This window comes from Watersipora subatra, chromosome 8 (assembly GCF_963576615.1).
Source record: "Watersipora subatra chromosome 8, tzWatSuba1.1, whole genome shotgun sequence".
Classification (NCBI taxonomy): Eukaryota; Metazoa; Bryozoa; class Gymnolaemata; order Cheilostomatida; family Watersiporidae; genus Watersipora; species Watersipora subatra.
The window spans coordinates 15,511,717-15,537,937 of record NC_088715.1 but is presented as its reverse complement, the minus strand read 5'-3'; the positions used below and the strand labels follow the sequence as shown (position 1 = coordinate 15,537,937).

At 37.7% G+C, this 26,221-nt stretch overlaps 1 protein-coding gene across 1 annotated transcript in view; it reads left to right on the top strand.

The window, feature by feature from the left end:
• The first annotated feature begins 12,074 nt into the window (after positions 1–12,074).
• Positions 12,075–26,221, top strand: part of LOC137401738 (arrestin domain-containing protein 3-like) — a 30,285-nt gene continuing 16,138 nt past the window's right edge. Inside the window, exons 1-3 of the mRNA XM_068088206.1 lie at positions 12,075–12,199; positions 13,128–13,268; positions 25,454–25,523. The gene's annotated coding sequence lies outside the window, so the exon portion shown is untranslated. The remainder of the gene's footprint in view (positions 12,200–13,127; positions 13,269–25,453; positions 25,524–26,221) is intronic.

The following is a 26,221-nucleotide window of genomic DNA, read 5'->3' as shown; positions in this document are numbered from 1 at the left end:
AAAACGATCTATCAAAGCATGTAGCAATAAATTTAAAACTTGAAAATAGGAAGAGCAACAATACTGATTTGAACGTGTACGCAATGTGCATAGCCCTACATAAAAGTAATAGATGTACCCCCTTTAGCTTTAACCACAACAATAATTAGTTAACTCATACATCGCATACTTCTGTAAGGTAATAATTGATACGTAAGCGCTATAACAATACAATATAATTGTATTGGAAGTAATTAATGGGTACAGTTTGAGTTGGCCAAACATAAGAAAACATAGTTAGTATACACGTAGGTAGCGTAGTGTGTATCATATATGTGTCATCGCTACTAATGCATTTTTTGTGTGACCACAAACAGCCAGTTTTTATTATGCCAAGTGGTTGTTTGTTTCTTCCTCAGTTTTTCAGCTGTAACTGAACCAATAAGTCAGCCATTTTTCTAATACCTATCTTAACTTGGATTGCAAAGAATCATATACAATTATGTAGCATCAAAAGCTGTAAGTACTGAAATAATGTCAAATTCTATCAGTAATTTGTCTTTTTCTTGATAAATGCTTTAGTATACTGTGTAATTGCTCTTTGTATACAATTCTGATAAGATTGCTGTGAAATGTTAGCTCAACTTTCATTACTTTTAATACTTTTATTTTAGAACCTCTTTATTCCAACTGTGTCAGTGGGCACTTGTTTTGTGTAAACACTCCAAAAGACCAGTAACTTTTTGTAAGTAAGATTAATGTTTTAATTTGTGAACTTTTAACTTGAGTCATAAAGTAAAACCATAATTCATTTATTTGCTGCAATCCATAATGTAAAAAGTTTGTTTCCGTTTGTATAACAATTCAATACTGCTTTCTTACAGCACGGTTCTCTTAATAATAAAAGAGGTAGCACACTTTATGAGAGGACCAGTTGATCTATTACTATATGGTTTTCTGGATGTACCAGTACAGTGAAAAAGTTACTACCGCATAACCGGAGACCGACACACTTAGCACATCATGGAGAAACAGTTGCAGAAGCTCAGGGAGCAACGTGTCAACGGCATCACTCAGGTGAACTCTATTTCAAACAAGATTGCTTTGGCAATAAAGAGACACAAACCAGTTGATGTCCTGGACAGCTTCTTAGAAAGTCTGACCGAGATGATGGCTGATTTAACATCTGCAAACACTCTTTATGATGCATTGCTGAATCATGATGTAGAGGGAAATTTTTCTGCCTATAAACTGACTGCAGGGAAATCCGTTTCTGAATTTTTGCATAGTGCCCAGACAGTGTATGACAGTACTGTGACTTTAATAGTAGATTATGAGATGTCAATCAAATGTCAGTCGGCGACCAACTTGAAGCAAGAGATTGAGTCATTGCTTTATAGTAATGATTTTATGCTAGGGCAATTAGATGGCATCTCAAGTAATAGTGCTAGCCAATCACAGGCAGCTGTTGTTTTTGGGGAAGTGGATATTTTTCTAAACAAGCTACGCAATAGTGTACGAAGCCTAAAGGCTGCTGATGCAAGCGGAGATAATAGTGATTTATTTTCTAGTGTAGATAAGTGCATTACTAACTTAGAACACAAAGTAGTAGTATCTAAGCAGATGCCTCATCTTCTTGCAAGCCAAAAACAGGCAGTGACGCCACAGGCAAATCAGCATCAAACTAAAGCAGTAAACAAACTTGTAGAGAATATCATTACCATCCCTCAAACACATCAATCATCTGCCTTCAATCCTAGCACTTCTGGTCTCAGTGGAGACAACTCAAATACTCTCACCAGCCCTTCTGATTCTGTCAATGTTACCTCTGCTAACAGTATGCTATTGACAACTGACACCAGTGTGTCAGTAACTGACACAGGTGTGTCAGTTGCTGACACCAGTGTGTCAGTAACTGACACAGGTGTGTCAGCGTCATTGAGCGACACTCAAACACAGATCGGTGCAAGTGCACCTAGTACAATTCAGGTAAGCAGTCTAAGTACGCCCGTGATGACTGACACAAGTGTGTCAGTGACTGACACAGGTGTGTCAGCGTCATTGAGCGACACTCAAACACAGATCGGTGCAAGTGCACCTAGTACAATTCAGGTAAGCAGTCTAAGTACGCCCGTGATGACTGACACAAGTGTGTCAGTGACTGACACAAGTGTGTCAGCATCATTGAGCAACACACAAATGCTACCAGGTGCATGTGCACCGAGTACTAGTCAGGTAAGACAAAATATGAAGGCAGATCGGGTAGTCTTTTCTTCGAGAACACCAAGCCCATTAGTAAATAGTGGATTAGCCACCATCCCAGAAGCCCAAGATGTTTCAAGTTTTAGGCTGACAAATCGTAACTCTCGTTACCTAACTAGCACTCCACTAAACAGTGAGTCACAGGTAAGACCTCTAAATCTCAGTATTACTGCCGCATATGATAGTAGTTTGAGGACAGGGACAGGGATTGTGTCGAACAATACCTCCACAAGGAGAGAAAATAGTCGATTCCAAAAAGCCCCCCTTCCAACGTTCGGGGGAAACAGAAGAGAGTGGGCAGAATTCAGGGCTGTGTGGTTATCTTATGCATACCATGAAATAGACTCTGAAGAAGAACGAGCTTGGGCACTGAAACAGTGTCTTAAAGGAGAAGCTCTATCGCATGTCAGAGCGATTTTGGCCAATCAGCCAAATGCACATGAGAGGATGTGGAAGCGCCTGGAAGATCTTTACTCTGATGCCAGTGTAGCGGTTAAAAGTACGTTCCTGGAGCTTGAAAGGCTTAAACAGCTCACTGAAGGAGATAACAAAGGTCTTGTGAGTTTTGTCAACACAATTGAGCTGTGTTACAGTCAATTGGGTGAGGTACGACAACTCCTAGCAGTCACACCAACACAGGTTGATGTGCTGAGGTCGAAGCTGCCACCGATAATCAGACGCGAATGGATGAGAGTTTACTCCACACTCCCCACAGAGGAGAAGATACATCCTTTTACAAGTTTCATGAAATTCTTGGAAAGTGAGCGAGACTTTTGCATACGAGAATTGTCAGAGGATGTTTTAAAATCAACCAAGCATCCAGAGAAAGACAAGAAAGCTTCAGCAGTGAGGACACATGCTGCCTCCACTGCAGATGCACCAAACAGACAAACTTCATCATGCTTGGTACATACTAATCCAAAAGTCATACACAATACAATGGAGTGTCGTCAATTCAGAAAGATGGGAAGGAAGGAGAGGGTAGGCTTGTTAATCAAGCACAAGGCCTGCTTCCGCTGTGCTGGATTGCACAAGAGGGAGAACTGTAAGAGTACTGACAAGTGCTCAATATGCCGCAAAGAGGACCACCACACTCTACTTTGCAAAGGCAATGGTGGAGACGGCCAAGGAGCAAAATGCCCCAAACCATCTTCTGATCACCAAGCCCCTCAAACCCAAGATGACAAAACAACGAACCATGCAAAGCGGGACATGACAGACTCAGTGTTCCCGATTCAACTTGTTCCTGTTGCAGGATCTACACACAAGGCTGTAGTGTTCTCTGATGGGGGTTCCAATGCTACATACGTCGCCACCAGTTCAGTGAGAAAGCTCAATGGGAAAAAGATGGGAACCACCCTACTCCGAATTACTCGGGTCGGCAATACCACATCAGAACAACGGGCTAATGTATACCGAATCAGATTAGTGACCACCACTGGTAAAGTAGTACCGGTTATCGCATATGGAATGGAGGAGATCACCACAGAAGTACCGGGTCTCGACATTGATGTCCTCAAGACACTCTTTCCACATAGGAATGACTTGTCTGACTTGGTGCGGCAAAGGTGTCGGGTAGATATCCTTTTGGGCAACGACTACTATGGATTTCATCCCAAAGTGGAAATAGACACTGCAGGAACCCACTTAAGTCTTATGAGTGGAGCCTTTGGAAGGTGCCTTCAAGGTAGTCATCCGTCCCTCAAGCAAGGTGTAATGAGTAATCTGATAGGGTCTTCTTGCACAGAAGAAGATGAAAAATCATCTGTTGACTCATTTCTGACAAAAGCTGACATAAAAAAGGTTGAAATGTTCATCGAGGCTGAGGAAATGGCCACAGAGGTGCACCCCCGTTGTGGTGGATGTAAATGTGGTAAATGCCCCATCAGGGGCCATGACTTTTCTTTTCAGGAACAGCAAGAGCTGGAACTGATACGAAACAATCTGTCCTATGACAGTCAACAGAAAGTGTGGGTAACGGCATACCCTTGGATCAAAGAACCGAGCACACTCCCAGACAACTACAATGCTGTCTTTGCCACAATGAGAAGCACGGAACAAAACCTACGTAAAAGGGGGGAACAATGGGTCAAAGTGTATCAAGAACAGATTGAAGATATGATATGCAGAGATGTGGCACGTAAGCTTACAGCGGATGAGATAGAGAAGTGGGCTGGACCAAAATTCTACATCAGCCACCTTGCAGTTGAGAATCAGAAATCTTTATCCACACCAGTGAGAATCGTCTTTAACAGCAGCCAGAAATTCCAGGGTCAGTCCTTGAATGATGCACTGGCGAAAGGTCCAGATTGTTATCTGACAAATCTCATGGGCATCTTACTACGCTGGCGAGAGAAGCCCGCTGTTATGATTGGTGATGTTAGAAAGATGTTCAACTCAATCAAAATCACTAAAGAAGAACAGCACTGCCACAGGTTTTTGTGGCGAGATATGGATGCCAACAGGGACCCAGAGATATATGTCATCACAAGGGTCAACATGGGGGATCGACCGGCCCCTGCCATAAGTGCGGAGGCTATTCTTAAAACAGGGGAACTTATGAAAGACAAATACCCTCGAGTCAATCAACTGTTTCAACAATCCATGTATGTGGATGATATTGTTGAGTCAGTAGACAGTGAGGCAGAAGCTAAATCACTCGCAGATGATGCTACCCAAGTGCTAAAGGAAGGAGGATTTAACATCAAAGGTTGGGTTTTCAAGGGAAATGGAGAAAATATGGAGACAACTCACGTCTTAGGTGTAGAATGGAGCCAGTCTCAAGATGAGATTCGGTTCACACCCCGCCTCAATTTCTCAACCAAGAGAAGAGGTAAACACTCTGGACCAGATATCCGACCTAAAGATATCCCAGTAACACTGGAGCCTCCGCTGACCAAGCGCATTGTTTTGTGCCAAATTATGAGGCTCTATGACCCACTCGGGATCTTATCCCCATTCATCATAGTTGGTAAAATCTATCTCAGGGAAACCTGGGATTTGGGATTGGGATGGGATGACCCCCTACCTCCTCGCATGAAACAAAAGTGGGTCGAGTTCCTGCTTCAGATGGGAGACCTGGAACAAATGAAATATGACAGGTGTCTCATGCCTCTTAAAGCAAAGGGAAAACCTACTCTGATCATCCTTTGTGATGCTAGCGATAAAGCATATGGCTTTGCAGCCTATGTCCGCTGGAAGTTGGAGGACAACAGCTACTTCTGTCGCCTGATCTTGGCAAAGTCTCGAATCGCTCCACTCAAGAAACTATCAACGCCTCAACTTGAGTTGAATGGTGCAGTCCTCGCCAAGAGAGGTCGTGAAACAATTCTGAAAGAGATGAGGTACAACTTTGATAAAGTTGTCCATCTCACAGATTCAGAGACTGTGCTGTGTATGCTGGCAAAGACTTCCACTCGATTCAAGCTTTATGAGGGTGTCCGAGTGGGTGAAGTACAAGCTGGCACCAACAGCGATGAGTGGAAGTGGGTAGATGGTAACAGCAATACAGCAGACTGGGTCTCGCGTGGTTGCAAACCTTGTGAGATCGGCCCCAAGACGGAGTGGTGGAGAGGTCCTTCATTTCTCTATCTAGCGGAGGGCGAGTGGCCCACGAAAACCGTAGCTGACGTTGGTCAAAAAGGGCCACTGCCTGGTGAAAAGTCTGTCTCAACCCACCACTCGAGGGCAACAAAAGCACCAACATTAGACCTGAATTATGGACGCTTCGGGTCAGCTAAGAAACTGATATGGACAGTTGCACGCCTAGTCGCCATGGCTGAAGCCAAATCATTCAAGGCAGGAAGAACCAGTAACATCACCCCAAGACACATCGAGCAAAGCAAAAAGCTACTCATAAAAGATGTGCAACTAACTATGACAGATGAACTTACTAAATCAAAACGTGGTAGGTATGCCCGGCTCAAACCGACTAAGGACAGTGAAGGGATATGGGTGATAGGTGAAAGAATGGTGGAGAGTAATCCTCTGAAACACACACCAACAGACCCTCCTCAAAGACTACTGCCTAGTATGCACCCACTATCCAGGCTTTTGATGGAAGAGTCTCATAGACAAGGAGGACACAGGGGCCGAGATGCAACGCTTGCACGGTTTCGTCATGACTACTGGGTACCACAAGGAACCAGCTTGGCCAAGTGGGTAAAGAACAGTTGCAGGATGTGTCGCATCCGGGAACCCAAACTGCTCAGCCAACAGATGGGATGTCTTCCACTGGGCAAGTTGCAGCAATCAGCCCCATTCACCAACACAGTTCTAGATTTGTTTGGACCTTTCCCCATCAGAGGAGAGGTTCAAAAGCGATCTACTGGCAAAGCATGGGGTGTGATCTTCATGGATCTTTACTCAAGGGCGGTACATATCGAACCTGTGTTTTCATATGATACCAGCTCATTCCTTATGGCCCTGCGACGTTTCACCAACATCAGAGGATGGCCTAAAGTGTTGTATTCAGACCCTGGGTCACAGTTGACACATGCAGACAAAGAACTCAAGTCTATTTGGCGTAACATTGACAGAGATGCTCTGTACAAGGCTGGCACCGATAGTGGCATGGAGTGGATCTTTGGACCCGCTGATGCTCCTTGGTATCAAGGTGGCGCAGAAGCGCTAATCAAATCAATCAAAAAGTGCCTCCGCTTTTGTATGAGCGGTCAGAGACTTTCAGCCGCAGAGTTTCTGACAGTCTGCACAGAAGCGGCGAACGTGATGAACGAGAGACCTCTTGGTCGAATCCCATCAGATGATGGAGAAATAAACATGCTCACACCCAACAGTCTTCTACTCGGAAGATGTTTTTCAAACAGTCTGGGTCATGCCACTCAACTGGCAGACTCCAGTTCTATGAGAGCAGATCTAGTAGAACAGGTAAGTGATAGATTCTGGAAGCACTGGCTACAACTTCTTGCACCAACAATGGCAGTTCATACCAAGTGGCTGAAAAACCAAAGGAACCTACAGGTAGGGGATATTGTATTAGTGAGCGACTCAAATGCCTTGCGATCCCAATATCATCTTGCAGAAGTAATCAAAACATACCCTGACAAAAAGGGGCTAGTACGCCGTGCAGACCTTCGGTACCGCAGTTATAGTACAGGTAAGTCTATGAAAACATATACAGGTGGTGCGTCGGTAGTTATCACAAGAAGTGTGCATAGGCTGGCTTTGGTTGTTCCAGTTGAGGAACAGTAAGTGACATATATACATCTTATTATATCTCATCACTATCATATATAGCCATCAGCTACTTACATTTAGTCTTCACATACTCACTTCTATCACTCAGCATACACCCTTTCTCTGACATATATATGCATTATATCTAACACTCTATCTACAAAACCATTTGTAGGCGAACTATTTTGTTACAACGTAAATCGAGCTTGTATATCGCTGAGGCATCTCTTAGATAGTACAATTAATCAAGTACTAGTATTGTGTAGCACCAAGTACATTTAGTCTTCAACCATTTTATCTCATTATACAATATATGTTAACCCGTGTTTGACCAACCCCTACCCCTCCGATGTATTGGAAGTAATTAATGGGTACAGTTTGAGTTGGCCAAACATAAGAAAACATAGTTAGTATACACGTAGGTAGCGTAGTGTGTATCATATATGTGTCATCGCTACTAATGCATTTTTTGTGTGACCACAAACAGCCAGTTTTTATTATGCCAAGTGGTTGTTTGTTTCTTCCTCAGTTTTTCAGCTGTAACTGAACCAATAAGTCAGCCATTTTTCTAATACCTATCTTAACTTGGATTGCAAAGAATCATATACAATTATGTAGCATCAAAAGCTGTAAGTACTGAAATAATGTCAAATTCTATCAGTAATTTGTCTTTTTCTTGATAAATGCTTTAGTATACTGTGTAATTGCTCTTTGTATACAATTCTGATAAGATTGCTGTGAAATGTTAGCTCAACTTTCATTACTTTTAATACTTTTATTTTAGAACCTCTTTATTCCAACTGTGTCAGTGGGCACTTGTTTTGTGTAAACACTCCAAAAGACCAGTAACTTTTTGTAAGTAAGATTAATGTTTTAATTTGTGAACTTTTAACTTGAGTCATAAAGTAAAACCATAATTCATTTATTTGCTGCAATCCATAATGTAAAAAGTTTGTTTCCGTTTGTATAACAATTCAATACTGCTTTCTTACAGCACGGTTCTCTTAATAATAAAAGAGGTAGCACACTTTATGAGAGGACCAGTTGATCTATTACTATATGGTTTTCTGGATGTACCAGTACAATAATACAATTGATTAAAATACAACAAAATATGTATTAATATATATTATATGACACAACATAATGCAACATATCAATCCTATAACACAATTCAAATCAGTTCAATACAACATAATACAGCTATTATAATACAATACAATAGAATATAGTGTAATAACACAATAATACAGTACTGATAAGTTCTGCATGACACAATATAGTAACTTAAAACTAACCAAACCATCAGTTAAATAACCATCATACATTTGCATAAAAGTACTACACTTGGTGTTGATATTGGTTTGACGTTTCAAAGAGCAATACAGTCTCCAATTTTGTAAATAGGCGAGCTAAGTCTTAATAAAAATCAGCAGAGGCATTCTATATTACAAATAGTCCAGTATTACTGGTTTATTAAAAAAACACCCAATCTAGGTATTCTATTTATGAAGCCCAACAATATAAGTAGCTTATAATGTTATGTAGTGCTACCGTTTTAGCCTAAAAATTAAACAAATTGAGTTAAGCTATTTAGTGTATGAAACAGTGAGTGTCTAAAGACACAGCAACAATACCTACGACAGAGAGTAGTTTATTGTATAGTTTGTAACCAATATGTAAAATCTGGACTGAGAAGTTTGACTTGAGAGTTTGATTCATTATAATCAACACCTATCACTTATTGATCCAACTGACTGCAGTACACAGTGAAGGAAACGCAAGATTTTCAATAAAGCAATGCATTTAATCTTTGATTAATTATTCATAAATATTAAGTAAATGAGTTTGCTATCATCTCACCTTATTCTTTTTCAGGGGTTTGAGATTCTTTGCAAATTGAGAAGCTCTTTGTTATTTCGACTCACTAGCAATCTTCCTCAAGCATTCAGTGTGGCATTTACATACGACTAACACTGCGAGCTGCGATCTGACTGTTTGTAGATGGTGCTCTACATCTCATAAAAACTTTGAATTATCGCTTTTTTTCCGTTAGTAAAACTTTGTTGACTTCTTAGCATGTTAAACTTGATTATAATGAATTATGTAACCGATAATAGCTAGCTGTGGTAATCAATTTAAATAGAAGATACTAAATTTGCGCTACTACTAACCGACGTATACGGCAGTTTCTAACACGGAACAGCGGAAACAGACTAAGGGCACAAATGTTATCGGTGAAAGCAAATACGCCCCGTATTAAACAAATGCATAGATTTATGTTTACCTTGCTGATTGGCTGATTTGGCTAATTGCGCATGGCGCAAGGGAAATCTCATTTATGTATTTCTACCCATCTTTTAATGGCAAATAATCACTGCTTGACAAGAATAATTTTGGTAGGTATAATAAAAAAGTTAGCAAATGATTTATTCTATCCATTAAATCTAAGATTCGTTATACCCCATTGTCGTGCCACCTTGGCAAAAAAACGACACAAAAATGCCCTGTGGCCACCAGACTAAGAAATTTCATTCGATTTCGGAATAGGGCGGAACATAGGGCGTGCGGAACATAGACCTCTCACCAAAAGTGCGGAACATAGGGCTTTGCGGAACATGTGGCGTGCGGAACATTGACCCTTAATCATTTTCGATTGCTTAACATGTCTCACAATACAGGAAACAACGATTTTCGCAACACTGATGATGATGCTGATGATTATCATCATCGCAACACAGATGCATTGTTTACAAAATTCTTGCAGTGGCTTGAAAGCCGACCAACAACACTTGTAATAATATTGTCAAGCTTGAGGCTTTCTCTGATTATTGGTAAGATTGGGAATGTATAAGTATTGTGCTACTTTTCCAAATTCTTCTTCTCACTAATCACATCCGCTCCCGTGCAGAAGCCTTATTGTGATATCTTATAGAACTAGAGATTGGAGTCAATAGTTTTTTCAAAACTTTAGATTGCCAGATGGTGTTGGTGACTAGCATACAAATGGTTAAAGACTGTAAAACAAGACAATATGTTATAAGTGCGCAGTTCGATGAAAGAAGAAGTTTCGGGTTCAACTTCAATTTTTGTGAAACATGGTTGCTGTTTTTACTTTCTTCGAACAGTTTCAGTTATTTAAAAATGGAATGTGGATTGGTGTTTATAGATAGTACTTCTTTTCTTCACTGTTTTGATGAAATTTTATTCGTTGTTTTAAATATTTTTTGATAGTGTTTCTTTTTATGACCATTGCTTCTAAATTGACCAGCTTCGCCTAGTACATGTAATATTTTTTGGGTTAGTAACACCAAGCGTTAGTTATTGTCTCCCTTTGACCTTTCCAGTCGTGAGTTTCTTGCCTGAGATGCTGCTAACCGAAAGTGTAAACGTTCAGTAGTGATGTGAATATTTATGTGATTTGAATACGATAATGTATTTTTGTATTAATTATATTATCATTACATTTTATGTGATAATCTTTGTGGGATTTCAGTTCATGCTCGAATACAGACCTGCCAACCTGAGAGTGGGGCAATGCGTGAGATTTGGTTTTGGGGCAATTGATGTATTAATGATAGCATACATAAAAGTTTTGAAATTGGGGCAGAATTCTCGCGCATTTTCATTTTTCTTTGGGGTGATTGCGTGAGTCTCACGCCCAATGCGTCAGAGTTTTGCAGGTATGCTCGTATAATTTGTTGATAATAAAGGAGGAGTCTAAATGGCACATGTGTTCTTCGTATATTATTAACTGGTAAATTGATATAACATCGTCGATCGATCGAATAATGATAGGAAGAACTAATGATGACTTGCATTACTTTAAATAAATACTTTTTCTTTTAAATGTTTATGTAATCAGTGATGTCAAATTGTGTGAAATCATTATTCAGCTATTAAGGTATTATGTTGGACACAACAGGTGGCCAGTTTGATTTGCTAGATGCTATTCGACGGGCAAAAGTAATTTTACTTTCGTCAACTTAATTCTCAATGATTATGAGTAGACTTCAAATAAAGGGATTCATTTTGATCCAGCTCCGCTTATGGCGTAATCTCAACTAAACAGGTCCTAAACAATTATCTATGATTTAGTTACTGCTACCCAAAGTAATTTGATTCTGTGATTGTGTTGCTTCTATGAATTGACTGCAAGGCTGCTTAAAAGGTTTTTGTAGTCAAAAAAAGTTTTGTCATGTAGTGGAGAGAATTTGAAGATTATTAAGATAGAAATGATGTCCTGCTGAGAACTGTAAGTGAAACTGTTTTGCAAAGAGTATGAGAGAGATTTATGTATTTTAGTTTTTGTATTTTATTTCTTTTTTCAATTTTTAAATGAACGTTTTACCCTGTGAAGTATTGAAATCTGAAACTCGAAGTAGCAAAAGATTACTGCATGCTTATTGCATATCGGTGGGCCTTTGACACTAATAATCGGTCCATGTGTCAAACGTTTCATTTTTTAGTTGATTTGTAGAAAACTAATAACAAAACAATTATTTTGCATATTATATGACCAAGTTTATATGTCCATATAAATTATATGACCATATTATTTCTGACCAAGTCATGTTTTGCTTGTTTTCTAATCCTACAAAATATTCATTTTGAAATGACGAAAAATTCATTTGCAGATTACCTACCATGGGAAAAGTAAAAGTATTTTGTGTGACAATCAATACTGATCCTGCCACCATTCCACCCGCTATTCCTGGATGTCTGTGTGTCTCTGGGGGCATTGTAATAGAGCTGAAGGAACGTATGTATACTGCACACTTGTTGAGCTGAGTTTGTATGGACTTTTCCCAAATTATGTGGAGATGACTTTGTAATGGATAAAACCTGACATAGATTTGTTACAATTAAATATTAACTTGCGCAAAATTTCAGTAGATTTTGTCAGAAAGTATCAGTATTTTTCTATCATATACGATCGTCAAGATGTTTCAGATTAAAATGGATAAAACTAGATCGCAGTTCAAACACTTAGAAAAAAATGTATTGATATGATGCCACTAGTTACTCGGCTGTCTGTCTCTCTCTTGTAAGTGATATTAGCTATAATTGCTATAAGTTACAGCGTTAACTTGAACGCTGTAACTTGAACGGTTTCTGTCGGTTCAAGTTACTTCTTTATTCTGTCGGTTTTTTAGGAACTATAGACATCATAATCACACTCTCACTTTAATCTGAGAGTGAACTGCGATCAAGCTTTATCCATTTTAATCTGAAACATCAAAACATAAGAAACAATCGGAAACGACAGAAAAACGCCTGATATGTGCTGATAAAATCTACTAACATTTTGCATGAGTTTATCATTAAGCAACAGTTCTCCCATCTCTGAAATATAAACTCTCTCATTTTTCTCTGAAGTTTCAACATCGTAATTATAAATGCTAAATGATTATTACTGTTTAAGGTGTTTCTAAACGTCATTGAGTCATTCGCACCGTCTCTGATCAGCTATCATAACAGAATAATAATATTAATGATCTGAAAATTAAAAATTAGAAATTGGTTCTGCGCGTTTTAGGTTGTCTGATAATTAAGCATTTCATATCTTGTTGGTCGATCAATATTTTACAGGAATCTTCTAGTCCACAGATGTTCAAACTGAAGTTTAGGCATCATCTTTGAATCGTCCTGAAAGTTCATGAAAAAAGTATTTTTGCACTTCTTTTCAGCTGTACAGGTTAAATACCTCAAGGTTCAACTGAAGGGAGTGTCTGAATGCCGATGAAGGGAAGGGTCAGGAGATGATAGAAAAACAGTGACTTCTATTGATGTTCTTATCGACATTGAGCAGGAACTCATCAGATCTAACGGTAAAGGCAGTTTCATTTTTTTCACCTTCAAACTTGATTTGTCGGTTTAAATTTATTTAAACCAATTTTAAATTGGTTTAAATATTTTAAAAATATTTAATATCTATTAAATAAATATTTTATAATATTTTATAAATAATATTATAATAAATATTTTATAAATAATATTTTAAAAGTTTAAATTAATATTGAAATTTTCTGACCATAGGAAAACTTTCTTTATAAATGGTTTGCCACTCATTAACTTTTCAAGAGTTAGTTATGAAGCTGGTGCACTATCAGTAATAAGTTGGACATTCAGCCTATCGCTTAGCAAAACACAAAATAAGCGAAAGGCTACAGCAAGTCACATGGCTTCTTGCATTATCTATTTGAATACGTCTTCAAGATCTCCATTTATTAATTCATTTCTGCGTTAATTTTTCAAAATGTATCTACAATTCTGAGTGGAAACTTTGTTGCCTTAACTGATGGATTAGCAGCATGCAAAGGGTTGTCTTCTCATCCCAACTATTTGTCTTAGACCTTTAGTTTTCTTTTGTTTTTGTACGTGTTGGACTATGCCTAAAAATTTTCTCGAACCCAATGGTTGTATGTTTAGTCGAATCAGAGGCTATCATATTTTAAGTTTGCTACTGTAATTCAAAGGTTCATCAAGATATTGGTGTACACGTTACATGTGGGAGGGCGATTAAGTCATTCAACATCCTGCTTGGTTTTTTATAGATCTAAGGTCATTTTGAACTTTTTACATGCTTAGTATCCAGATAATGTCCATGTTAGCTCGTCATGTTCATTATTCAGATAATTTACTGTTTGATCTTCACTGGGTTAGTATCCAGATAATTTCCCGTTTGCTTTTTTATGTTTACTATCCAAATAAGTTACAGTTTGATTTTCACTCGGTTAGTATCCCGTTCTTTACGTTTAATATCCATATAGGTTACAGTTAGTCTCTAGATAATCACCGATAATGATCTACTTGTTTTATATCCACATAATTGATTAGCATAATTAATAACGCAAACGTTTTTTATTCAGATAATGAACTAAGAGGACCAAATCTCCACATGTTTTATATGCAATTTGAGTCAACTAAAATGATGTTTTGTCAAAGCTTCAATCCATGTTCAGTTATAGTCCCTGATTTAGTGTCTCAACATGCGGAGCATTTGTGTCTATAAGGTCTCACTTTGGTATGATCATCATTTCTTTGTCACACCTGCTGCTACACCCTAATGCTGCCATATTATTTCTTACATACTTCATATTAAAATTTGAAACTAATCGTTCATGTAAAAACTAGTTTTCTAAGGTTCCTTAATTTGTCAACAGCTATGATCCTTCCTCACTAGCTGTGTCGTATATCACAGGTGCTTTCTCACTAGCTGTGTCATATATCACAGGTGCTTCCTCACTAGCTGTGTCATATATCACAGGTGCTTCTCACTAGCTGTGTCATATATCACAGCTGCTTCCTCGCTAGCTGTGTCATATATCACAGATGCTTCCTCACTAGCTGTGTCATATATCACAGGCGCTTCCTCGCTAGCGTTGTCAAGTATCACAGGTGTTTCCTTGCTAGCTGTGTCAAGTATCACAGGTGCTTCTTTGCTAGCTGTTTCATATCACTTTGTTACTAAGCTCCAATTAGGAAAGGATAATATTGTGTGTCTGAAACTCATACAAATGGTTTATAGATCCTACTCAATCCATAAACATTATTAGTGCCTTAGAACTTACTATTCATCCAGTACTTACTATAGTCTAGACCCTTACTAAGTCGGTAAATTTCTATGGTGAAAATGCAATAGACATTCATAGTTGTCCATGTATTAGGGGGTTTATGTTTTGGTATAATCTTCAGATTTTGATTCTATTTTATACCCATTGTTAAATATAGTCAAGTCTCCACTTATGATCACCAGATAATACAGTGTATGGTTTGAGCAAGTTTTGGATTTTACTCATAAGGTAATTTAATTACAGGTTCGTAATATAAACATAAGCCAAGTTAGTCTTAACTTGACCTACTTTAAGCTAGAGTAAGGTAAAGTCCCCTTCGCCACTATCTCCATTCTACGTCTTACTGAGTCCGCATATTCATTTTGTGTGTTTTTAAGAGCATATAATAATACAAACTTATTTTCATTGCTTGTTACTCTATAAATTGAATTTTCTACCTGTAATTTATGCTTTAATTTAGTTTTTAGGAAGTTTAAAATGGGGAATCTATTTCAATGTTACAATAATTATTTAAATAATGTGGGTATATATTGCAGAGGTATCATATTTTTATGGGTTGTGAACCATGTTGAAGAAGTTACAGTGTATTCTTATGAGAATATTTGATCTGACAAATGACAGTTTCAGCATATGAAACAGATATGACAACAAATTTTTCTTCAAATAGAGAGTTTGAAGCATATTTCAGATGTATGTAGTAGTAGTACTGGTAGCTGATAATGACAGTTGTAATGAGAGATGTTATGACAGATGTGATGACAGATGTGATGGCAGTTGTGATGACAGATGTAGTGACAGATGTGATGACAGATGTAGACACAGATGTGGTGGCAAAAGCTGTTCGTTGTAACGTTGTTTCACATGAAAGTTTTGTGGTAAAAACTTCAGACTAGTTTGAACAAACTGCAGTGGTTTAAATTAGTTTTTATATTTCATCTTTTAACTTATGGATCATCTGTGGTATGGTGGTTAGAAATCTGTACTGCCTAACGGTAGGTCAGAGGTTAGAACCCTGCTACAAAGTGTCAGGAGCGGCATCTGGTATTAAATTGCTCCTGCTCTAAGGGAGACAACCCCAAGGTGGAGCAATCCGAGGCAATCAACAGTCATACACTGAATTTGAAATTCATTGCAGGATTTCAAACTATCAGTTGCCAAGTTTAAATTTGTTGGCGATATCGTAAGGCGAGGCAAATGCCGTAGCCAGGGACAAGCAAAACATTTTATTTCACATCGCTACCTGAAAAAAACCACTTTCTAGGGCCTCTAACCCGGCTTTTCAGTTGCCAAAAGCTCAATTTTCCTGGTAGATTTTTCAATATTTGTTGTCTAGGATGGCTGCGCTATGCAAACATGCTGATTATATGCTGTTGGGCCTCAAAACCACTTTTAAACTGATTATTTCACTTGCAATACTGAATAATGCAATAGATCTTTAACAAAGTGTTTGCATTGTCAACTCTAAGGCTACTCTTGTGTCATTTAAAGCACATCAATTATATCAGGACTTTTATCATATATTTCAGTGCTTCTGAGTTTTGGCTTTTGAATGAACCTATATTCAATACACAAAGAATAATAGAACTATGAAAAACAGGGTATCAAAAGTATGTCCTGCAATAAAAAACACTTGGTTGTGGTTCCCACAATGTGATGTCATAATTAGCATTTAGCCTCAGGTCGTCGATCCCTTTCGCTGCCATTGAGGCTGCGCTTTTCTGTGACAATCGGTGCTCTTAAACCCAGAGAGCGTTAATAATAAACTAGGATTCTAGATAATCAACAATGCCCGGGATCGTGCTAACGCCCGACCAATACAAACACATGTTCTTGGTTAATAGATTTCGGGTGATTGTGGAAGTCGTTGCTGTTGTAGTAGTATTATCATCTGAAGAATTCGTATCGCTTTCCATGTTGATTTATAAATATAATTATGCTTCAATAAATACAGTCAAACACGGATAACTCGAACTTCACGGGACCGAGCGAAAGTGTTCGAATTATCAGAGCGTTCAAGTTATCAGAGCACTGTCACAAGTCCATGTATTTACTTATTTATTAGTAGATACATGTACATATACAAACTATAATATAAATAAAAAGCACAAATGGCTTGTTTCAAATTGAATGCTTCTAATGTAAAGTTTAAAACGTTTTTATCAAAAAGTATAGAGATTTTTTTATCACTTGAGATTGGTTTGTTGTTTGAGGTGATGTTATTGCCAGGACGTTTTTTAGATTGACATTGGCAAAGCTTGATCGTTATTGAAATGCTCAAAAGAAAAGATATCAGTACATATACAAACTATAATATAAATCGAAAGCACAAATGGCTTGTTTCAAATTAAATGCTTCTAATGTAAAGTTTAAAACGTTTTTATCAAAAAGTATAGAGATTTTTTTATCACTTGAGATTGGTTTGTTGTTTGAGGTGATGTTATTGCCAGGACGTTTTTTAGATTGACATTGGCAAAACTTGATCGTTGTTGAAATGCTCAAAAGAAAAGATATCAGTACATATACAAACTATAATATAAATCAAAAGCACAAATGGCTTGTTTCAAATTAAATGCTTCTAATGTAAAGTTTAAAACGTTTTTATCAAAAAGTATAGAGATTTTTTTATCACTTGAGATTGGTTTGTTGTTTGAGGTGATGTTATTGCCAGGACGTTTTTTAGATTGACATTGGCAAAACTTGATCGTTGTTGAAATGCTCAAAAGAAAAGACATTTTTTTCTTTTGAGCGTTTTACCCACGATCAATTTTGCCGATTTTTCTTGAAGTTTATGCAAAGATTACTTCACTTTACCTTGCTGCCGAAGGGCGATCGCTAATATAATATCGCTAATATAAGCGGATGTTTGGTATAAATCAAATTTCACCAAACCTTTAGAAAAGTCGTTGACAAAAATATTTTGCCGATGGTGGTAATAACAACGCTTATGAATTACGAAAAGTTGAGGTTTACCTCTATGGCTTGGAATAAAGTGATTTTCTAAAGCTATAACAACTGTTTCGGCAGCCGTTGGGAAAAAAAACAGTTCGAGTTAACAGTGTTGAGTTCGAGTTATCTATAGCAATTTATCATTACGCGGGAACGGACCAAAGAAACCGTTCGAATTAACCATGTGTTCGAGCTATCCGTGGGCGAGTTATCCATGTTTGACTGTATACTGGCGTTGATAAAGGCAATGAAATAACATTAAATTAAATTGCGACCTGCAGTGGCGTGGCCCTAGGAGTATTTTAAATTGCACTCTTGTGAGATCACGCAATGCTTGAAATTAATTAGCCTCAGTCCTGCCCTTCAACATCACAATAAAAAGAAAGGGCTAGTGCATAATATACCATCAGGAAAATATAGAATGGTGCTAGGAATGTGAGCTATTTATCATAAAAATAATCTGTACATAGAGAGCTAATGACACTGATTCCTTTGTCATCTTCCATGGTTCTCTGGAATTGTCCTACCTTCGCCTGCCACTAGCGTCATTATCGTATTTGGTAAATAAGCGGTAAGAGCACACAACACCGAATGTAAAAATTAGGACGTCATAATTTGCGACCCTATACCATTGAATATTTCGGTGGTAGAGCTCTGGGGAAATCCTATAAACACCAACCAATGTCTGTCTCACCATGTCAAACAATGGCTTATTTGAAAGCCAAGATATTGAAGAACCTGAATAAGCTAAAACAGCACTGATAAAATTGATGTGCTTCAAGGCTGGTTCACACTATGTTGGAACTGTCTTCTCGGCGATTAATCGCCGATTGAAAGCATAGTTGATAATTCGGGAAAAATTGCAGCTGTCAAACTTTCCTGATAGATTTTCAAGCATCTACGACAGTCGGTGCAGTATGGACCACTTTGGAGATGGTGATCGGTCATCGTAGTCATTGGTTGGCTCGATCCATCTTTTTTATGATATTCACTGCATGACTAGTATTTCATCGTTTCCGCGACCGCATTGAATAACCAGAGCGACAGGCCAGAACATTTCACTAATGTAAAAGCGAATAGGTTTGTGATAGTGTAGACATTGTTATTACAGATGACCACCAAAGTATTGCGTGATTAATATAAACCAGACTTTAGAGGAGGGTCATGAAAGAGGCGTACTCTGAGTTGTGTACGTTGTAAGCATGATTAATGACTCACACCTGTTTACGTGCCCCACTCAAGTGAGACACAGTCTTCCTCGAGTAGGGGGGGGGGGGCACTGAACTGGGTCAGGGAAAATAATTGAATAAAACGCTTAACCATCTTGTTTATTCCCAACCAGTGTGCTGTTTCATGTGAACAAAGTGATACAGACAGTTCTGTAATTTATCCGGCACTTACTGTCCTCCCTTACTTTTAGTATTACTACTACCCTGACAGACTAGTGTGCTGTGAGAGATCCTCAGGTTTGCCGATACAGTGGAGAGAATAACCATGTGCATAATTATTCTGAAGTGGAAATGTAACAGTGGTTGATTGGTGCAGGTGTGAAAATGTCGGTCAATGATGCTGGAAGTTCAGAGTTCGAATCCCATACAACGCATTGTGTTTTCTCAACCTCCAACCATGACTTCGGACAGATGAACACGACTCTTATCGTAGCAAAGACTAGCACCCTGGTAGTCCAATGCACCGTGCAAGATCGTCCTGTGTAAAATAACTAAGTGCATAATTATTCTGGAATTTAAGCGTGTTGGTCTGCCAAGCTAAAGGCTACGAGTTCAAATCCTGCTAAAAGCAATTTTTTTCCAACGTTGAAGCGTGGCTCGTATTACTATAGTAATTATTGAAATACATCATATGTCCTCACTGTTTACCTACTGCTAAAGGTTATGTATCCGTTAAATCCTTTAGGTTAATTACAATATTATATATAATGTTATATTATAAATATATAGCTCACATGTTAGGTGTTGGCTTATGATTGGGAGGTGAGTGGTTTGAGTTGCAAAAAGACCATTGGTGGTGTTAAGAAGGGCATCCGAGTAAAATTGTTTCTGTGTCAAATCTCGTGAGCAAATGGTCAAAATAAATTCTATACCCAGAGAAAGACGATTTGCAGAAGCGATCCATAATGGGAGAAGCTGATAGTAAATATAAGCGTGTCTCATAATTGAAACTTTAGCTGTCAAAGAGCTGAAAGAACAGTCAGTTTGTAACAAACAAGCTGAGATAGTTGATGTTGTATTTGACTAGAATCGTTCACTCTATTCAATAGTTTTAGTCTGCATTTAGTTGTTACACTTACGGCTTTTTAAACTGAACAAAATTTAATAGGGTGGGATGAATAGGACTGACAATTTTATAGGGTAGCCATCATCGGCAGTTGACGAAATTCATTTTTTTGCTGCATCTATATTACCCTAGGACACTTATATTTCGCTAGTATTTAGTTTCGTGAGTAGCATACAAAGTAAAATTTCGCCGCAACTTAATTTCGCAGCTCTGATGAGTGCGAAAATATAGTGATGTGAAAATAAATGCAGTGGAACAAGCATAATTCGATTCTTCAGGTTCGGTTCACCCGGTAAGAAAATTTTTTTCAGTTTGGGACTAGTTTGTGATTTGAACCGCAGGTAGAATTGTGTGGCCGAGATTGATGATGCGATTCGATCGCTTGCTGCCATTTGTTTCTTGGATTATCAAGGAACAAAGCTATTTAATTCCGCGTTTTCGTCCGTTCGTTATGATAGTTTAGTTTCGCTCATGAAATTTTCGCGAGAGGATGACTCCGCCAAAACGCGAAAGTTAGATGAGGCGAGTACATAAGTGTCCTAGGGTATATATATGTTACATATTGCTTATATATTACATCCATGTTATATATAAGTCTCAAATTTATCGTTCATTTGTCTGGTTATAGCGATAAAGTGTTAGCAATGAAAAATCGGTGTCATGCTGGATTTGAACTCGAGACTTTCAAATCACAATGTCTACTAAGAAGCACGTGTAACCACAAGGCTAAGCCATTCTTATCACATCCATTGCTCTTACCATATAGTGTATAGCCTTATCGCGAATGCACACGCTAAATTTTTAGTTATTGCAGTGCGCCCTTGGGTGGCAATGCCCTGTCATAAAATTTTTTCCACTTTATAATATGGAGCACAATGTTTTTCCGTCTTTGCCATACGAGGACGAAAACCTTTTAGACTTTTTTTCGCCAGACGATATCAACAAAAGTTTTTCTCGAACAAAAGATTTGGCAGTCAGTGTACTGATTACGCTGAATTAACGAAAATGCTGAGATGCTAGTCCTTACTATAATAGTGTACCTCTGTCTGGCAGAAGCCATGGTTAGTGGCTGAAATCAAAGATTGCAATGAGACATTACTCGTGGCGTTCATCTTGGTAGACGGACACCCTAATACCTGGGCTAATCAATTACCTTCCAGCATTTTATATATTTTTAAACAGTTAATGCTTATAGTTTACATTAGCTGCTAAAGTGTTATAAATGCTTTTATTGGGTTCACTCCTTGACCATGTTCTGACTAATTACTGCACCGATTGCATATTGCGGAAGAGGATAACTCCCAGTATATGAGATAAAGATAGTTCATCTCAAGCACCCATCGAATGATAGATATTGTTTCACTTGTACCCTAAGTGTTTGAGTTTGGTAAATCCAAAACCTTTAACGAGCACTTCCTCATGACAACTAACAGTTTGAATTTAGTCACGTTTGAAACCAAGCATGATTTTTTTTTTGTAAAGGTCAGAGTTCTTGATTTTAATCAATGTTTTTAATTGTTGATGTTATACTCAGTCCATAAACAATGTCATTTGATAAGCAATCGGTGCATAATCTGTGCTCTTACAATGGGCTATATGTAGTACGAAGGGTTGGACAAATCCTAATTTTTTCAAAAAAAATGAAATTTTTTTATTTCAATTAATTTTTTGATTGGTATGATTTTTGTGACAAATTTGATTTTTCTGCTCATTTTTGCTCATGTAAATTGTCTGTGCATTGCACATCAAAATGCTGATGGACCCCGTTTTCACTATTAGTGACTTAAATTTCTTATATTTCTTGCAATCAACAGTTGTGTAAAAGTATATTGTATAAACTTCATATAAGTTAGTAGAGTAGAGCTATTAGCAGTTTCATACTATGAAGGAATGAGAGCTGAAGACATAAAAAGGTGCTATGAAAGATTTATCCACATTTATACATGATGTTACATGTATGCTAGTCTATTTTAGACAGCAGATATTCAGAAATACTAAAAGCTTATCAAGCCAAAGAGTCTCTAATCATTGATGTGTGCTTTTTCCTTGATGCTCATTTAGGTGGACAGCAGCTTTTACAAAATTCATTTTGTCTGAAATTTCCATGTACCGTAAAACCTCTAATTGAAAGCCATGGCGCTCTATTTTTCAACCGTTCCTCTATATAGAGGTTTTATGATAATTGATTAGTTAATTTCAACTATGAGTTGAAATGATGGCTAACACTCAACAAACTGTAAAGGCTATCAGCTTAGGCTCATACACTTACCTATATCGTTCTATTTGTAGTACTTAACAATGTTCTTATTGTGGTTCAAATGATTTTATCAGGAAAGATGCTCATCATTGACTTGTGTTTGCTACGTCTGTTAATTTAGTCCAGCCTGTATTCGTAAACTTTGAGTTATCCCTTACTGTTATCTCAGTATTTGTAATGTATTGATGCTTGCTTTCAATCACTTGTTTGTCAGCACAATCACTATGTTTCCATGGTGCGCAGTACTGCGAAGCAGCTCCCTCCGAAGTCGAGGGGATTGTACGTTTCCATGCTGCGCAGTGGTTTTCAGCAAATACCGCAAATTATCCAGAGAAGAGAAATTGTATAAATCGAATCGCCTGATGGAGAAATAGAAATGATCACGGATACCGAACGTCATAAACGGTCTTTTTATGATTCTGTCGTCATTATACTTTTATTTACAATACACATTCACAAGGTTTTACAAATCTTAACACACTTTTTACATAGTATTATATTTTTAATAAGTATTTTTAAGTAATATATTATTTAAACGTTAATTTAGGACTTGCCACCTATTTTTCGAAAAGTGTTGGCATCGATAACAAAGCCCAGCAAAGTAATCACCTCATCATCCTCGTGAATGCAGACCATAATTAAATTTAGGTGAAAGAAGATCGGAAGAATAGTAAGAAAACAAGATTAGCAGGACAACCTTTGTGCTAGTTTATGGCCCTCGAAGAATTCGTCTCCACGGCATGAGAGCTATGCGCAGCTACTGCGCAGTCGCAGTTTCCTTGCTGCGAATTTGCACTGGCTTCGCACTGATCAGTGCGCAGTGATTTCAGTGCGAAGACGCTGTTTCCATGATTCGGAGATAGCGCAACTCCGAAGCACTGCGCATCATGGAAACATAGTGAATATGAATCAACCGTTTCGCAATCTAGTGCAGGAATGTTTCTCTCTTACATTTCTGTGGTGTGGCAACACTTAGCATCTCGTTCCAGTTGTTTTGCTTTTATGTGGTTCATCAGATGACTTTGTTGACAAGAGGTTCATGGGAAATAAAGCAGTCTAGTCTAGCACAGCAAACAGTAAAGACGCTCCCTGTATTAATTAGAAACATTACAAATGTAAAATACTTTAAAGTAATTACTTTATAGATCACTAGTCATCGAATCCAATTAAAATATCTATTCTATCTATAAATCTCAAAGTTCGTGTGTCCTTTGGTTTGTCCAGCTATATAGCTTATTAAAATATTGGAATGAAAAATCTGTATCACAGAGGATTTGATCTCAAGAGGGTTTGCCAAGCAAATGCCTTTCTAATTAGGCTACACGAGATTGATGGATTCATTGCTATGTGGGTGAGAATACGCTACGACTCTTTTTTACAACACAGCGTGATTTTATGTTTGCTCTCACGGCTCTTATTAGTAAGCTTACAGAAATTAGCTATTGGCAATGTGCCAGGCTAATGGCAAGTGACAGGCAACTACATTAACTCTCACTGTTTATAAACTGATTTTTAATACCCGGGCCATGCTGGGCATTCCGCTAGTTGTAGTGTATATATTATAGTTGAAATCAATCATTTTTATACAAATCCAAGGTGGGCAGCTTTATTAGAATGCTGTCCAGCAGCACTGTGGGTGTTGCTGTCAAAAGTGGTGACTGTCAACTAGTGTACATGTTTATTTTTTGTCAGGTTTCTCTTTCATATTTAGTGTATATTTGCTTATGCATAGAAATTTCTAGTTGATGAAACTTATCAGACAACACAACTAACTGTAACTACTTGTTACATCATGGAGGTAGCCAATCACCTGTGGAGTTTGAGAGGCTTCCTGAAGGATTTAGTTATCAGTTTTGGTGCATTGACAAGACTCTGCTCTTGAAAAGGAAAACTGTCTAGTTGGTAAATTAGGTTGTGATATTGTATGTAGTTTCATGTGTGAATATAATTCTTACTGAGGGTAAGTTTGCAAAATGTAGTACATCCATGAAAAGGTTGTGCTAAACTTATTTTTATTTATTTTTTGTTTTCTCTTAGATTTCCGTGGACTAATTTTGATTTGAGTTATAGACCGATGCTTTATTTCATTAAAGTGGTTGTCTTGTATCCAAGGTGGCTCCGTGTAATTAGGTCGTGGTGTTAACCAATCAAACCTTTAATACTTTGAAGCCTGGCCCCGAGATAATTTGAGGACTTGTTTTCCTGTCCGAGTGAACTCGGCTGCTTAGTTTCACTTTTTTCGCACTTTCAGTTTAAGCGGAGTTATGAAAGTTTGGGCTCTCTGTGTGTTTTCAGCCTATTTCTGAAGTTTCAAGTCGATTGGACTACTATAGTAGTCTTACTAATACTTAACTAGTATAGTTGTAGAAATATCGCCAAAATTCCGAGGGCACTTTGAACCGATCGAGAAATGAAAAATGCTTACCAACAGAACAGCAGTTTCATTTTTGGTAACGTTGAGTTTAAATTAGACAAAGTTTGAAAGATTCTCCTCAGCAACTAGAGCCTTACACTAAAATCATGAGTTGTTCTATTCATAATAAATATACACACTCCATCAGACTCAGTGTACTATCATTATGTTTCTTCAGTTACCACAAGGACTTTTAAACATAACAGCTTTGAGAGTTTGAAAAAAACTATTTGCTCTATTTGATTTTTGTGTTCATTGAGTTCTGCAAGCTTGGAGCTTTGGTATGATATTCAGTTCAAAAGGAATTGTGCTATTATAAGTACTTATACAGTCAATTGAATGTTGTTAATAGTGTCTGGGATCAGATTTTCTTGGAGATAGAGACTCAGAGATTATGGAGATTTGCTTGTGTACACGAAATTAGGCTTCAAAGTGTTAACACTAACATGAAAGTGTTAACAATGAAGTGGCTAACACTTCCACTAACATAGAAATGTCGGTTTTGCAAATATTGATTGTCTTTTTTAGAATCGTCTCCTTACGTGCTCAACCAAGGATCTCATAAGGTCCCATTTGTCTTTCAAGCACGGACTAACAGGTGAGAATGTTATTTAACTTACTGTGAAGCCTCTATTCGACCGCCATGGTGCTGTATTTTGCAACCCTTTCCCTATAGTAGCATTGTATTAGAAGTGAGTGATGTTCAAATAAAGTTTGGCTCTGTATTTTTCAATCAGCTCATCAGTATTTTGAGAGATTAAATTTACCTCTTTTATGGGTACAGCGATGCTCATGTCGCCTATATTTTGCATTCTCCTTCCTTCGGGCAAAGTGTCATTAAAGTCGCTGCCCTCAGCATTTTTGCTAAACCATTTTTCATACGCGTCGAAGTATCAGACAAAAAACTACTTGGAGTAAAACATGAGACAGTTATTAATTATTTTAATGGTGTTGCTTTTAAAGTTTTAAAGAAAAACTGTAAAGCTTTAGAATTATAAAACGGACTTCGATGCAGCATAATAATGACTGTTATTAAATCATAAGGTGCTCCTGTAAAGTACTCTCATCATTCATCAAAATACTTCACTCTTCATATCAGGTTGTAAACCACATTGTGGACAACTCTGAAGAAAAAGGATCGGATTTAGACCTTCGTGACTTCGAATCAGAGTGTAGTTATAATGATTTGTCGATCTTCGCAGGTGCACCAACACTAAAACCATGGCAGCCACTACAGCAACAATGAAATAATCATTCTTAGTAGCATTTTGTGGAAACTTTTTTATTATGGGTTTG